Source organism: Anas acuta, chromosome 2 (assembly GCF_963932015.1).
Source record: "Anas acuta chromosome 2, bAnaAcu1.1, whole genome shotgun sequence".
Lineage (NCBI taxonomy): Eukaryota > Metazoa > Chordata > Aves > Anseriformes > Anatidae > Anas > Anas acuta.
The window spans coordinates 116,071,752-116,089,412 of NC_088980.1; the positions used below are offsets into that span (position 1 = coordinate 116,071,752).

At 38.2% G+C, this 17,661-nt stretch overlaps 1 protein-coding gene across 7 annotated transcripts in view; it reads left to right on the plus strand.

The window, feature by feature from the left end:
• CHST9 (carbohydrate sulfotransferase 9) overlaps window positions 1-17,661 on the plus strand; it is a 97,121-nt gene that overhangs the window by 45,990 nt on the left and 33,470 nt on the right. The gene's annotated exons all lie outside the window — the stretch shown is intronic.

The following is a 17,661-nucleotide window of genomic DNA, read 5'->3' on the forward strand; positions in this document are numbered from 1 at the left end:
AGCAGGTCTAATCACCTTGGGCTTGTCACCATCAGACTTGCAGCTGATAACTGTCAATTTACATGACAGGACTAAATTACGGGACAAAAGGCTATTAAATGCTGCATTGTATCACTCCTTGTGTTTACTTGAATATGAAACTGAAAACCATTGATCCTTTCATCAGTTATCTACAGCTACCTATCACATAGTAGGCATTCATTTTCTTGCCTGATAGTCAGTGTAGCGCACTGTGGGCTGGCAGCACGCTGATCATGCAGACATAAAGTCAAATCCTGTGCTTTGCTTTCTTCATTTAAACAACACCTGAACCTGTCATTCTGAGGGGTTCTCTAGCATGTCTCTCTAGTATTAGTGGAAAGAATTCCTGATCAAGAAAAAAAATATCATCCTTAATCTTCAAGTCTGAGGCTCCTTTTTTTGAAATTACTGTAAGCTGTAGCACTAATTAACCTGAGATAAGATGGTGGCCTAATTTCTCTAGTTCTGTTGAATGAAATCTCTTTGGAAATCTGCTTGTAACCTAGCCTAACTGTGGTTATGCAAATGGCTTCTGTTACTTCTCTAAAATAGCATTCAACAAAGGCTGTCCACAGAACTAGTTTGACTTGTATCTCAGCTGATTATTTATTCTCAGAGAATTACAGCTTCTGCTTGTTGAAAGCTATTCATGTAGCTGTTTCCCAGCTATATTTACCTTCTAGATTGAGTTAGCTGTCTTTGCTTGGGTCGTCTGTCCTTAATTACACTTGTAGGATTTTGGTTGAAAACCACAAAACAAGAAAAGAGAGAAACTACACTTCCCTTTTTGGACTGTATGTGTGGCATCACTTTTTCAGGTCATGGAAGAGAGACATTTATATGGGGTATGTAAACTTAGATGAGATCAGAAGTGATTGTTTTCAGACAAACTTCATTTTCCAACCAGTCAATTTTAAAATGGAGTATTAGTAACAAAACAGCTGTGTGCTACAATTTTACAAATGCATGAGATTTTGTTGTATAATTCAGCTCTGTAATATAATATGGTTATGCAGGAAAAACAATTTTGAAGTGAGAAATGACCAGTGTTGGGGGGAAGAGGGAAGGGAATAAAGCTTCACATCAAATAAAGCCAGATATGAAAATCTTCCCATGCAGTACTTTTCCGTGGCTCATAGTATTTGAAGAGGTGGATGCAATAGTTCTCAATGAAATAGTAATAAAGTTCTGTGTCCCCAGAGTAAATAGTAATGAAAGAGTAAGTGCATGGTTTTTTTTTTTGCATGTTACCTGTCTAAATTTTCAAATGTCATTTGTGACCTGTCTCAGTCCATCTTTTGTAACTCAGCTGAAACCCTGTATATGAACCTCTTTCTGAAAGTACTGTGAATCTTCCCTGAATTTGAGGCAAAAAGGTAAGTGTGTAATGCTGAATCTGTTCTGGCTTTACTGTGAAGCATAGTTGTGGGTCTTGTTTCTTTCAGAATTCCAAGGGTTGAGGAAATCAAGTTCTCTGAAAAATGTAGAGGAAATGAATATATTTTTTTTTCATTTCCAGAGTGTATGCTGAGTGTGTGTCTTTTGCCCCCTCTGCTCTCTACTTCAGCTGCCAAAATGCTTTAGCATCCATCTCTGACTTGCACTGAAGTGCTTCATGCTTCCATCAGTAAAACAGGTGTCCCTGTGTTCCAGTTGTAAGTTTGACCGTTGTGGTGCAGAACACCCTCAGGATCTTATGTTGTTGAGAATCTATTGCTAGGAGATCCACTTTCTAAATCGCTTGTTACTGGGTAGCATGACTCCCACGTTCCTTGTGTCTCAAGTAGCAGGAGACAGAATTAGAGCAGCTTACCTCCTTAATATCTCTCTGAGGGTCCCCTGTTTGTAGTGTAACACTTGCAATGCAACCATTAATCTTAATATTTTCGTTGTTGTGGAGATCAGTGACATTCACACAAGTCTGAGCAAATCCATTTTATTCATTGAACCCCTTTCAGCAAATACATAGTGTTACTGTATGGCCTTGCAGAATTTTCAGTTTCCTAGGTGTCTGAAATGTTAAATGTTTACTTCTTTTTCCTTGGACTAAGTAAAAGTGGCTTATTTAATAAAAGAAAGGGGGAAAAAAAGGAGAGAAAGAGGAGGTAAATAGAGCGATTCAGATTGCTTCTGTGTGCAGTTCAGGCAGAACACCATTGTTTCTCTTATGTCACATCAGCATTTGCTTAGTATTCCTTGATTTCAGCTGCACCATGCTCCCTTTTGTTTGTGTGTATTTTTCTCTAGATCAGCCTGTCTTTATTAGAATCGTTTTTAATATTATGATTTTTTTATGTCTTAATATTGAGAGTCAGATCTCTTCTGACTTCATCTCTTCAGTCTTTCTTCTGTTCTCTCCTCAGCAGTGGTCATACATTTCTTTTGCTGAACACTTACAATCATTTGTTCTTGGAGCTGACAATCCATCTCTTGTTCAGACAATGTAACTGGCATATGACAACATCATCCTTCTGCTGCCAACTGAAGCTTTTTAAATAGTTTCACGTGTAGCTGAATTGGCAGATAAAAAATAATTATCTTTATTGTTCCTTGGCCGTTTGAGAAGCAGTAGCTTGTTACCAAAGTATGATAATGGGGGGGTTGGTGTTGTCCTGGGCTATTGGGTGATATGGGATTTTTAACAATGTGGGTTTTTGTTTTTGTTTTTTGTGTGTGTGTTTGTTTGTTTTGAGTGGTTTGTTTTTTTTGCTGGGGAAAGTTATTTTGACTCAAGGAGAATATGCTTAAGGAAAAAATGTGCTAGCTGTACTCAGTAAGTCTCATAGTCTAGTAGGACTTTCAAAATGACATAAAAATACAGTTCTCAGCTATCAGTCTTATTTGAGAGAGTAAAGATTCAGTGGACAAAGCTCACATGCCTATTTAAAACAGAGGCCTCCATTTTTTCTGCTTTTGATCTTTTTCGATGACTGAAGAACCTCTACTTGGTCTGCAATATATAACTTCTCAAATCATTTCTGATGTTTGCAGGTGCAGGGCAGGGGTTATGTGCTTTTAAGCTTAGTAGTCAGGGAAGAGTATAAAAGGGAGGTCACACAAGAGGTCATCCTCCCAGGGAATGGCAAAACCAACTCTAAGGAACTCAACAACAAATAATAAAGAGAATAAGGGATATGAATGGGTTCTGGTCAAGAGGTATAACAGAAAAAGGCATGAGAAGAACTGGCTTGTGCAGAGTCAGGCATGGACCTCAGAGCTCGGTGTCAGCAGTGTTCTTGCCTCCTCCATCTGCAGGAGGTAGGATCTCAGAGCTAACAAATGAGGTTTGTGAATTGTTGTAGTTGATTTTTTCCTTCTATGAAACTTGCGCTTAGCTTGTGACACTTCAGTAGACCCTGAAGTCAAGAGGGACTTTTCATGTGATTAAAGTTAAAGGGAGTGCTGAAGTGCTCTGGTTGGTTGATTTGTGCTCCTTGCTGCAGAATTGAGTTTTAGCACATGCAATATAGTAAGGTCAGAAGAGGCAGATTTAAGAAGAAAATTTGCGACACCCTGTCTTCCATTTCTGGGCTTCTTTCCATGAACCTTATCCCCATGGTGCAGACATTTCTTTTCCCATAGCAGGGTCCATTTTTTGAGAGTGTTCTGTGACAAACTGCAAGAGTTAGTGAAATTGGAACCATAAAAAGACACCAAATGGTAGATGCACAGAGAGGTGGAGTAAAGAAGATTATTTTCCTCAGGCTTAATAATGGAACCATAAGCAATAAGGCAAATAGGCTTAGAAAGGATAGATCTAGCCAGATTGCTTTTTTACTTTTTAGATAAGATTATGAAATAAGCAGATGAAAGGCAAGTGATATTATATGTGCATTTTAGTAAACCTTTTGATACCATCTCAGCAACATCTATATGAATAACTAATACATGTTAGCTTGGATAGAAACATGGGCATATGGACTTGAGAATAGTTGAAGGACCGCAAATAATGAGCAATGATGAATTGAGTCGGGATGAATTGTACTAATGAGACTCTGCAGGAGTCAGGATTTAAGCCCAAGTTTTAATCTTTAACATCTTTATTACAGCATCTCATCAGCATGCTGTATATACCCCCTCACCCTTGTCAAAAATGCCAGCAAGGCAGAGAAGCAAAATGTTGGCACCTACTGGGATTAGTCCTATGCAGAGCACAAATTCAAGGATATATTGGAAGTACTCAGACCTCAGAAGTAAGAAGGCTAAATAACACTTCTTTTTTTCCCCCCAATTTATTTTAAGAAGAGAGAATGAACTTGCTACTAATGCTTATTGCCACAGAAAGCTGTAGTGAATAGTGGATTAAACGACTGAATGACAGAGGAGTAGCAGCAGCAGTGTTCAGCTGGGTGCCAGGAATACTTAAATTGAAGGGAGTTTAGTTTTTTTGTCAGAGATGTGTAGCATGTTATTGAACACCTTCCTAAAGAAAGTTACTTAAAGCCTTGCTGCCGGAGACATCCCTTGTTGCGGTGGAAAAAAGCAACGCAATGTGCCGAGTGATGGAAAGTAGTCTGCATTACTTCTGTCCCTGTAATCTTCTCCTACAGATCTAGCCCCTAGACACCTGGCTGACAGCATCCTATATAGCAAGTGCTATACAGCCCATACAGCCCTATCCTCCCTATCAGCTCTGATGCCAGTAGGTATGCCTGCCAGTAGGTACAGCACTGCCAGATGTTTGGTGGTCTTCTAGTGTCCACACCTACTTCCCTGAGGACTTGCAGTTAAAGGGGGAAATGTTAGCATGCACTTAGCATTTTATACACATTCTCTGCAACACAGCAAAAGTGCTCAGCAGTGTTATTAGGAATGAGCAGGAAACAGTTTAGGCTGAATAACTAGTACCGGAGCGCTGTTGCTCAGAGATGTTAACACTAATGAAGCGGAATGTTTATGATGATCCTATTCTAAATGCTATCAAAGCAAGCAGGGATGAATTAGGCCTGTTCAGATTTTTTATTTTTTTTCAGGATATTTTCAGCAAAATGTGTTTTTCTTGTTAAAATCAGCACTTCTGGAAGAACTTTTTTTTTCATTGACACGTTGTCACTGAGTATTGAAATAATTATTTCAATTTTTCTTGAACTTGTTTGTATCTTCAAAATAGTATTAGGTAAATGCTAATAATTCACTTACAAATCACATAGCGAGTGCATAACATGAGGTGAATGCATACTAGTGTGTTACAAGTAATTTAGAAAAAAAGTAATACTGTGTAAATCTGTCAATGATACAATAATTAACATAGTGCTGATTTTTTTTTCCCTACATAAATCTGCCCCTCTTGGATTGTAACAGAAGGTTATCACTTGCACATAAATAAATGTGTACAACTGTAATTGATTTGCGAGGAAATAGTGGAAAAGTGCAGTTAGCAATAAAATTTTTCTTAACGTTTTCATAGAGGATATTGTGAAAAAAATTTTGATTTCTCAAATTTCAGTGCCTAGAAATGAGCTTATTTAAAGTTTCCTCTGTAAATGAAATGATTTATTTATCAACCAGTCCTGAAATGACTGTTTTAGTTAAGTGGGCATATAGAATATCTTGTCTATGCATTGGGAAATAAAAAAAAAAAAAAAAAAAAGACATTAAAGGAAATGGCAATAGCAATATTTTATCTTGAATTAAAGACAAAAAAAAATATCGTGAGCCATTGTGGCAGAAATCTAAATTCCCTAAGCATCTTGAGCAAATTCTAGATATATTATTACAAAATTCATCAAACTAATTTTGCTATTCATTTCTTGTGGCAGTTGTAATATACATATCAGCTTAAATAGAAAATACTGTATACAGGCAGTAAGCAATTAATAGCATTTCAATACTGAAAGTTTGGCAAACATGGTTAATAATTTTTCTTCAGTGAGGAAATGTTGCAGGTTCTTTCTGCCACTTCTTGTAATTAGGACTGTATGAGATGTAATTAAGCCCTATTATATATGTCTCACACTGCTGCTGCTTGTCTTCTTAAATCTAAATCTAAGCCAAAAGAAAAACAAACTGTTTTCTTCCATATCTTCTAGGTTGAGCTGGAGCAGATTTAAAACAAATGATTATGAAATTAATCAGATGTGAAAATACAGCTTTAGTTTTGTGTGTAGCTTGAATTTATGGGAAAAAAAAAAAAAAAAAGGAAGAAAATACAATTAGAATAGTAAAAGATGGGAATTGCATATAGATTATGCATCACTGTAATGCCACAAGGAAAATAAATAATTAGTTTGAAAGACTGGCAGACTGTGACAGCTATTTTGTATTCGGAGTATATCTGGTAGTACTATACACATCTACAATTTCAGTTGTGAAACACGATTTGTTTGTGATAATTTACATTGGCATCATTAGAAGCTGTCGTTTTATGACTTTGTGATGCAAACAAAGTGATGTCTAATCCAGTAAATTAGCATGAACATTTAGTTTTATTTTTCACAGATATTAAGCCGGTTATCATCTACTGTTACACCAGCAGTAGTGTAACTGAGATGGTCCTGTTCTGTATCCAACCCTTGCATCTGTCTGAATTCGGTAGGAAATGACTACTGTGTCTTCTGAATTTGGTACTGCGTTGTGTTGCTTATGATGCCATTCAGCAAACAAAGCTCTGCCTTTCTGGTTTCTGAAGGAACTGAAGTATATAGTAATGCATAGACTAGTTCTTCACCTCTCTAAGGCTGGAGAGGCTTCTGAATGAAATGCTATTCAAGATCAGCTGGAGTTCTAGCATACAGCCCCTGATGGTCAGTGTTGACTGCCTGTCTTGAAGGTGCTTTGGAAAAAAATCTTCCATTTCAGCGTTAAGTAAAAAGAACTGGATGGGTTTATTTTGGTCATGGCTATTAAGGTCAAAACATCCCAGAGAACAGTCCTCTTCATTGAAATGTGAGCATATGCAATAACTTTTTACATTAGTGCAGAGCTGAGCCTAGCTAAGGGCCACAGTCCTGAAAAGTGTCATGGCCTATGTACATCTTTGCCCTGATCATCCTTTGGTCATCTGGAAGGTGCTTTTTTCCCTGGATACCATTCTAGTAGCTCCTTCCTCATACAGAGACAGCATTGCCAACTCAACCCTACAAACTGCGCTCTCCCAGCTAACTCTAGGTGTCTCCGTGACTTGGATTGTGTGGTGATAACCAAGCCATTTGTCTGTCTTGCCCCATTTTCCCCAATACTAAATTGGCTTTGGAAATGATTGGTTTACCTGGCAGCCAGTTGACTTCCCTAAAGCAAGAGATTTTATTCATAAAAGAAACTTTCAACAGAAATCATGTAAATAAGATACACGTACAAGAGCCAGTCACCTGCCTTTCACAGGAAAATTAATTAACACATTAAATAATGCATGTCCTCATTGTAGACATCTCTGTTGGCTATGATAGAAAATCTGCCTTTGCTGGTGTCAATATCCCCAGCCTCCACTGATCACTTGTTTCTGCGGTAATTGATCTCCTCCAACCATTTAGGCAGCAACACAGTCGCTAGCAAGCCCATGCAGCTGCATGTAACACTTCTTATGAAATTAATGCAGTAATCTTCAAATGTTCAGTGATTCCATTGCATCTGTCACATAGTGCCCCCAGCCACGCTGTATTGTAAGGGCTTAAAAATAATATTTAAAATGTGTATGTCAGGAAGCCACTAGATGTACAGACTTAGCATAATTCATTCCAAGCAATGAAATGAGGATATAGAATAGATCATGCAGTAAAATCAGATCAGATTAGACCCCTGATAAAAGCATGAAGCTAAAAACCAAAACAAAACGCAACAACAACAACAAAAACCACATCAACTAAGTAAGTATGATACTGAAAGATTATTTGAGGGTAATACTAAATACTGTTTTGTACATTCATATATAGTGAATATTTGCTTTAGCAATGGGCAAGCAGTTAAGATTATACAGATGAGCAAATACTTTAGATTATAATTAAGCTTCCATTGCAATCAGTTCACTTTTCTATTTTGTGCATTGTCTTTTTAAATGCCCATTAGTTAAAGAAATTGAAGAACAGAAAGAAAGAGGTAAGATACAGTATTTTTTTCTAACCTGTAAGCGCTTTATCTTTTTCATGTCAGTGGTTGACTGTTTTGTTTTGTTTTGTTTTCCTTGAATCCTGTAGGGGCATCCATCCCCAGCTCAACAGCCTTACCTCTGTCTGCAGTTTAGCCATTCTTATCTGGAACGGCTTTAGCCTGCGTGCTTTTTCACATCCCCTTCTCACAACTCAGTGGTTTTCTCAGAAGTCTGAGCCAAGGTAACACAGATGTGTGGTTTTAGCGCTGGGCCTGGGATCATAGGCAGCTGGACCCCAAGGAAGAGGGTTACAGTTCTTATGGTAGGAAAAAACATCTTCTCAGGCTTCAGTTCTCCTGTTGCTAAAATACAAGTAAACGCAGAGCCCTAGAGCAAGTCAGGGATCTTTCTGACAGAATATTCTTATTTGGAAAGAAATGCTGATCCAGTGTAACTGTAAAACTGTGTGTGGGAAACAAGGTTTCAAATGAATTTTCTATTTAAATTCATTTCTTTGGAGAACTGTGTTGACATTACTATTTTGACATCTTCTGAATAAAAGAATCCTTTTTTAGTTATTTTGAATTTGTCAGAGTCCACAGCCTAAGAAAAAGGCTAAAATGTTTTGAAATTATTTGAAAAAGTGCTCTTTAGTTATAAATCACTGTAATCTTAATCTCTTCCTGATTTGGAGGAGAACAGTGTGAAAAACCCAAAATATTTTCCCCCAGTATGAAAAGCGTTTTCTACTCAGCTCTCAAGGCAACTGAAAAGTAGGAAGACTCTTGATAATATGTATTTGAAATACATGAAGAGGTCTGGATTTTTGTCTAGCAGATGAGTGAAGATTTTGAGACAAAATTTTCTGCTTCCTCAAACAAGAAGGAGGAATCTATGTCTTGTATATGCAAATGCCAGGGCAAAGAGGCTCAGAAAGTGAGGTGTCTTTCTATTTCTTATGTTCTGTCCACCATCTTGTTTTTTTTGTTTGTTTGTTTGTTTGTTTGTTTTTAATGGTTTGGGGTATTTATTCTGTTTTTGCAAATTTAATTATGCTTTTGGGCTTAGTTATATAAGGAAGAAGAAGAGAAAACTGGGTCACCATGAGTCTGTTTATCATACAAATACTAAATTTTTGGAAGAGGGAAATGGGCAGAAAGGATTGGCAGATTTGGACCTGGAGTCATGTCCTGCATTTCCCATCCAGGTATTTGGGGTTGTCGGTGCTTTTCTATGCTGTATGACTCAGCAAGGCCCATGGCCATAGGGGTCCATGATGGTATTTGCAAAAGGAACTGGATCGTCTATGGTAGGGCTCCTGATATGCAGGTGAAATCACTTAGCACAAGCCTAAATCTGCCATTCTTTCAGGCAAGAAGCAAAACGTGTTTTGTTGAAACGGTACTGTCATATTACCTTTCCCAGATAAACCCATACGGGTTATTGTTCCAGACATCAAAATCAATTAATTACATTTTTAGTCTCCAAAAGCTGAGAAGGTGCATACATTTGGTGGACAAATACACTCATTTGACTTCTCCCAGAAGTGTTGCGAACCCAGCTAGAATCTAGGCAAGTTTGAAAACTGGTCTTTAAGGCCATCCTCATATTTTTGTAATCCATGTGCATTCATGGAGTCTACCTCTTAAGATGGAGATATTTTTCTGCTAATGCAATTTACTTTTTAACAATAGTTCAAGGAGTTTTGGTTGTGGTGTAATAAGAATATTTTACTGGAAAATTTTGCATTAAAGGTCAAGTGCTAGATAGAGTCATTCTGAAAGAAACTGAGACCATTTGCATTAGCATCAAGACAGTTTTTTACAGTAGCTTCTATGATCTTTGCACCATTTTTTAGGACAATTACTTGGAAAAGGCATTCAGTCCTGATATTAAGACATCAAATTTCTGATACTATTTCTACTCATGGCCCCAAAGTTACGGCTCAAGAAATGATGTGCTCAGACTAGCATCAGAGAACGTTGGTTAGAGTCTTGGTCCCGTGCCACAAGGAGGCCCATGACTCTTTTGTGATTGCTGCTCTATTAATAGAGTTCAGGAGGACACAGGCTGACCTGATGGTGGGAAGGGGCAGACCTATGGGCCCACACATCTCTTCATATGGTCTTGGCAATTCAAACAGTCGTGCTTACCTGAACAGTCCCTCGGCCACAAAAGGCTCCACGTTTGACTAGATCAAAACCCTTACTGGGAGGCTCTAGGCAGGTCATACAGCCTCTCGTGTCTCAGTTGTGGTTTGTCAAGGATGGGTGCCACCCTGTGTCCTGCATCTTTTCCCTTAGACAAAACCAAGACACCATTCAAACCAGGGCTGGATTTGACCCCATCAACATTCACTTATAAACTCAGTTACAAAATTGCTGAGACCATCTGATTTTTTGTTTTGTTTTGTGTTTTTTTTTTTCTTTTTTTTTGGGGGGGGGGGGGGGGGGGGAAGATTTAATATTTCCATTTCTTCTCACTAGAAGGAAGGAAAATTTTCTGTTGGTTTATTGTAATAGCTGTAATCCGGGCTTATAAAATACTGATCTCTGCCTCTAATGGCTAAAACGCACAATAGTTTATACATGTACTGTAAGGTAACAAAGCTGAATATTTTTGTTAAAAACATGGCTCTGGAATATCAGATCTTGCAATGGATACCCCCTTGTTGATGTGTTGCCCCTGGTATCACATTGGAGGAGGACCATCCTAAAACTCTTAACATTTGATGAATAATTTTTTTTATCAGACTAATAAGAATGACAGAATTTTCCCCCCTCATCAAATTGACCTCTTTCTACATTCTACTGCATCTAAATATAACTCCTCTTGCTTTTCTGAGTTAAATTATGCACAATTACAGCAAAACACTGTTCAGAGTTTTGTCATGCATAGTAATTTCATGATTAGTACCTAAGATGCCTTCACACTTGGGTGTTTACAAGTTGATTAAATACTTTGGTTACCTACTTGGGTAGCAGTTTTTATAAACTTACAGGATTTTGGGGGGAGAGGGGTTCATGTTTCTTTCTAATAAACTCATGGTGCTGTAGGAAAGGTAAGAACATGGGAACCTTGGCTGCAATGATGAACCAGGGAACCAATGCAAACAGCAGCTTTTCTTCTCAGCTTTGAATATCTGATGCAGCATATCCCCCCTTGGTACCTGAAGTCCTGTGCTCTGCAGTGGCTGGACTGTAGCTGTGTTGGGCAATTCTGCTGCTCAGAGGTATCTATACCTTGTATGTATATAGAAGGTATAGGATTGAAAAGGAAGAGTGATACAGCAAAGTGGAAGCATCAGTGCTCGTTCATCTCCTGTTGCTGTGGGAGCTCTGGGGATGCCACGGCTCTTTTGTACCACAGCATGGGAAGGTCTGTGTTGGCAGGTAGGACAGTTTAAAAGACCACTGTGCTGGCACTTTTGAAATGTACTGCTTTATGAAAGTGCCATTGCTCTTAACTACAAAATCCAGAAGTGAAAGCCTGTTTTTAAAACTCCATCTTTTGCTTTCCTTAGCAATGGCTACAATTCAGGCTTGAGAACTTCTTAGTCCTCCTGCCTACTGGTCCCAGCAGTTCCACGTGTTTGCTTTCTTAGGAAATTAGTGTCTCTCCTTCCCATGGAAATATGTAGCCATCACTGTTTAAAAAGGGAAAATACATAAGAAATACGTTTTTTGTTTTGTTTGTTTGTTTGTTTGTTTTTGGGGGGGAGGGGGAGGAGTGGTGTGTAAATTGGGCTGATCTCAGCCTGTATGTGTGTGTATGTGTGCTTCCATTTTCTTTTCAAAAACAAATAGCCTTTTAAGACTCAGGTTTTTTAAATTTCTCTTTCTTTCCGTAGAACAAATGTCCTTTCCACTGCCTGATGCAGGGCAGCATCAATATTCTGTACATTATTTCGTTTATGGATAGTACTATTGCAGAGGGAAGTTCTCAAAGTGTTACTACTCCCCTTGCTGGTGTATGGTAGTAATGGCACCTCAATATTTGGCTTTCCAGCGGTAAACTGCTTGCTAGTTGAATAGATGAGGATGATTTTATGGAGATATAGAACAACATTTAAGAATAAAAGTTTGTCTTTTTTCTTATACCATGTGACTAATAAGTGAATAGAATGAATTTCACTTGTTTTTGGTTTTATGCACTCATGGACCTCAGGCATGTGTAAACTTGTCAGCATATTTTTCTTGTAGCTGAAACTATTTAAACAATGGCATGATAACTATTTTAGCTGGTTTGTTTTGCAGAACAATTTGTTCCTCTGAATGAAAAATTGAAAAGGTCTGTAGAAGTCTTGGTAAATATTTACTGATATTGCTGTGTTAAGGGATAATAATAGTAATTAGTTTTCCAATACTTTAAAAGGTTTGTTTTTATTTATTTATTTTAACATAGTACCAGTTTTTTCCTGGCCCCATCTGACTGATGTGGATTAACTATTACCATGACCCCACTTTAAGGTAAACTCAATTTTATGACATGCAAATAGAAATGTCTATATGGTTGTTTTGCCTCACTATGCAAACCATGAAAATAATAGTTTACAGAGGAGAGGTGGTATAAAAGTTAGACTAGGTTTTTAGGGAAATGGATTTCATCAGGAACTTATTTATTTATTCATTTGAAATAACTTGCATAAAGGTAACAGAAACAGAGCAGCACTGTTTCAGAAATTCATCTGCTACAGCCCAGAATAATGTTCTAGTCTTGGATCTGGTATTGTGCTGGAATAACTTGCATGTGATTTTATATAAGCAGGATGTAATTTGGTTGCTTGTTTGTCCGACAATAAAAGGCCATATGGGGTCAGACAGAAAATCTGCTGAGTAGAGTTATCTGGTCTCCAGCAGCTATTCAAAAGCAGGTTGCAAGGGAAGAATGGGGGGAAAACAAAACAAAACAAAACAAAAACAACAACAACAAAACACACAAGGGCTTGTGGTCTTTTCCCCCATTTCTCTCCCACTTTCACTTATATAATACTGTAAGGCGATTTCAAAATTAATTAAAAAAAAAATTATCCTTGTTCTTTGGAGGGCAAAAATGAGGAGCCCCTAAAGCAGGGCTATAGGAAAGGTGTGGATGGCTGTGCATGTAACGCACACATTATCTAGACAGCCCTATACCCCATACAGTGAATTGGCCCCTATACCATAGAACTTGGTCTTGCAGGGTGCCCATGTGTTTCCAAGGGGATCTTGTTTGTATTGGTTTGATTATTTCATTTCAAGGGGTGGATGTGTGTCGGGAGTAAAGCCCCAGTGAGTCACTGAAACAAACCAAGAACAGGGAAATGCATTTTGTCCATGCTCATTTCTGCAAATAAATTCAATTCAAATGAAAATTGGAGTAACGGGTGACCTAGGTCAGGGACCTGTAATGACACTTTGACTTGTGAATACAGAGCCTGAGATGTAAGATCTGAATCTCAGCCCTTTCGTTTACGATATAATGATATAATCGATTTCCTTCAGGGTGCTTTGTCACCTTCAACGTGGACTGTCCAAAGGCTGAGAGGTGTTCTAGCCACATAATGACTGTGGAGGTGCCTGGCAGGGAGCTTTAGTGGGTCGGAACAGATGAAGGTTTTTCAGATAACTTGCATTTGCCCAGTGTGAATGGGGCGGGGGGGGTGTCCGTCACCCCTTCCTTCCACCCCAGCTGTCTGCACTGTAGAGTGCACTGCTCTTGCTATGCTTCTTGCTTCAAGCAGTGGATTTCCCTCTGAGGACCATGCTGAAGCCCATTAGAGGGAGAATCTGTTCTTTATGCCAGTTTAACAGCAGGAAGTACATTTTCAAGGCATACGGTTAAAATACAAGTTGAGACATTTTTATTGTTTTTTTTTTCTTTTTCTTTTGTTTTTCCTTCTGTATGGCATACTGGAAAAAATATTTAGGATATCTGTGTCTGCAAATATTTCTGTTTGAATGGGCAATGTTGCCTCTTCTTTTAAAAAAGAATAACAAAAAAATAAACTTTTTTTTTAATTAAACCCCCCAAGGCTAAATATGTGTAGTTGAAGGCACTATGGGATTGTAATCCAGAAACACAGAACTAATTTTCTTGTTTTACGTTTAAATTAGTTTTTTTTCTGTTAACTAAAATTGAAATGTTTCAATTATGAGTAATGCCAGGAAGAACTAGCACACTTGAGTGGGTTTAATGAATTGCGTGTGTTCTTGCTGCTTTGTGAGCGTGTGCATGGCAGTGGAGTTTCTGAGACCTGTCACTTAATATATACTGAAAAGCATGTTTTATTTATGATGTATTAATTTTAACTATCCCAGCTTTTTTGTTTTATGAGCAGGGTTTCTGTAGAGACCTAAGATCATTTTAATATGTTCAGAAGAAATTTCCACAGCTGCTGAATTGGAGAGCTTTATGTCTCATGAAAGTGTAAGAGTAGCATGTTTCTTGTCTGCTTTTATTAGCTTTAAGAAGGCACTGGATTTTTCTGGCATGATTGAAAAAATACTAAAGAGTGTTTTATTCCTTTCTCTGAATAGGCAGCTAGTCTACATTTACAGTCCATGGTATTATATGTCTACACTATCCATATTAGCCAGTGTCAAATATGAACAAATAACAATGTAAGCACTCTGAGAATAAATGAAATAAAACTTGAGAATAGGTACTAACAATAAAAACATTCCCTTTTTTTGATGGAAATGTAAAAGGTTAAATTGTAATTTGGATCATCTTAGAACTGGTTTCTGTTGTTTTTAAGTAATCAAAATTTCCTCAGGAGTTTGGAACTTGCTTCAGTACATTTTTATGTTGTCTGCATTTGAACAATCTGTCTCTTTTGCCATGTCTTTTTTGCTTTATGAGCTGTTCGTTCTTTATATTCTGTTAAAAAATGCTTACTAAAAGGCTGTATTTTAAGACTGCAATTTAATGTTCCAGAAGAAAAGAGGAGTATTTTTGACTAAAACCCCAATATTACAGTAACTTGTGAGCACACAGGAGAACTGCTTTTGTAGCTAACATCATTGATTATGAATGCAAAGACAGTGAGTGCAGCAAACCAAATTAATGTGGTAAGGTTATTACTTCATTAGAAAAAAAAAAAAAAAAAAAAAAAAAAACCAACAGAAAAATGTATTTCATGCTCATTAAGTGTGAAGAGGGAAAAAAAAACTGCTTTCACAGAAGTTACATCCTCTTAAAAATTAAAAAATAAAAAAGCATACCAGAAAACAGTATTACGTAAAGTAGTTGTTGGTGATCTGTTCAAAAATTGCCCAGAGCTGTTTTACAAAGTGAAGTGTAATTGTTGCTGTGAGATTCTCCACATAAATAAATAAAAATAAAAATAAAAATAAAAATAAAAATAAAAATAAAAATAAAAATAAAAATAAAAAGCCACCAAAGGCTACATTTGATAAAACATGAGAATTCCTATTTACAAAACAGCAATGAATAGCTTTGAAGCGGCATCTCCAGATCTGGTCACCTGTGCATATGGAGTGTGCATGCTTTGTGTGTGTGTGTGTGCACCCAGTTTTAATTCTGTATTAAGAACAGTTTGTGAATCTTCAGCTTTCACCTTAATGTGTAACAATGTAAAATAAAGCCAATGGTGTGCACACCTTGCAGACATCTTTACTCCACATGTGAATGGCTGTTACAGGGAAACTTTCCCTGAGGGGTCTGTCGTGGGACCAGTGCTGTTTAATATCCTTATCAATGATGTAGACAATGGGATTGAGCGCACCCTTAGCAAGTTTGCATATGACACCAAGCTGAGTGGTGCAGTTGATGCAACAAAAGGAAGGATGCCATCCAAAGGGACCTGGACAAGCTTGAGAAGTGGGCCCATGTGAACCACATGAGGTTCAACAAATCCAAGTGCAATGTGTGAAACCTGTGTTGGGGTAATCTCAGGCGTGAGCACAGACTGGGAGAAGAACTCACTGAGAGCAGCCCTGCAGAGAAGGACTTGGGGGTTCTGGTGGATGAAAAGCTTGACATGAGCCAGCAGTGTGTGCTTGCAGCCCAGAAGGCCAACTGCATCCTGGGCTGCATCAACAGAGGGGTGGCCAGCAGGGTGAGGGAGGTGATTGTTCCCCTCAACTCTTCCCTTGTGAGGCCCCACCTGGAGTGATGCATCCAGCTCTGGGGCCCCCAGCACAAGAAGGGCGTGGGGCTGTTAGAGCAGATCCAGAGGAGGGCTGCGAAGCTGATCAGAGGGCTGGAGCACCTCTCCTGTGAAGAAAGGCTGAGAGACCTGAGGATGTTCAGCCTGGAGAAGAGAAGGCTCCAGGAAGACCTCATTGCAGCTTTTCAATACTGAAAGGGAGCTTGTAAAAAAAGATGGAGAACAACTTTTTTGCTTGGGGCTTTGAGCAACATTGTCTAGTGGGTGGCATTCCTGCCCATGGCTGGGGGAAGGACCTGTGTGATCTTTAAGGTCCCTTCCAACCCAAGGCATTCTATGATTCTGTTATTCAATGACTGGTCTGAGGTGGGCTTAACTGTGGGGTGTGATATTTTTTGAGAGGCATGCATTGCAGGGCTAGCTCAGAGTTAATTCTTCTTTCTTTCTACTTATGCAGAATCACCACGCAGTGACAGACAGCTCTTAGAAGTGTATCAGTTCATTGGCTATTGTAATTTAACTCACCACTTTTTTGAGTAATAGGAATACATTGAGTTACAGGAATTACATTGGCTTTGATGCTACCTGTGCAAGAAAAGACTAATTGAAGCATTTGGAATCATGTTTTGAATGAATAAGTCTGCTTTTAAGCTAACAATTTTGTTTGTTTATTTATTTATGAGATAGTGTATGCTTGACTGTTTTGCTTCGTTTTCTTTAAAAAGCAATGTTTGAGATACTGATTATCGGAACTATGCAAGGCTTGGAAGTGTCTGTGAAGTTATTCGTAATTGGACATTGTCACTAGGGGGCAGTTAGTCACACAAAATTAGCTGTAGGTGTTTGGTTTTGCTTTTGTTTTGTAAAAGTTTCTTCAAAATATCTTAAAAAAATCTATTGATTTTTGTACCGATTCAAGAGTATGAACATATAAATATCTGCTAACACAGAAGAGTTTCAGGACAGTGACCTGCAGTTAAACATTTCCTCTGGGATTGGGGATAAAGGGTGAGGCAAAGGAGAGGCTACAGTGTGCAGGATTTAGCATGTAATACACTCAGGCTAAAAATATACTAAAAGGCTGCTCAATTAGTATTAATTTAATTAATAAAAAACGAAGTGGAGCGAATGATCGTATTTAGCAGCAGGAGAGAAAATAATCACAAACACAGTTACATTTCTTTTGAGTACTAAAATCTCTCTGCTATAGTTTTAAAAAGGCAAAACCTCCTTTTGTTAAAAACAAACAAAAAAATACACAGAGCCATTACTCACACATACCCATCAGGAAACACCTAGGACGCCCACTGGAGTGCATGGGGGTTTAAAATACTTGGTGCTTCGTGGTATGTCCCATCTAGATTCACTGTGTGTCAGTGGTTTGTCTTGTTGGACCCCACTCTACCCCAGTCAGCTTCTGATGGGATGGATAATATATCTGGAGGCCTAGACATACAAAGGCACATTGGCAGCTCCCTGTATACAAGTAAGTTGGCTTTGTGTC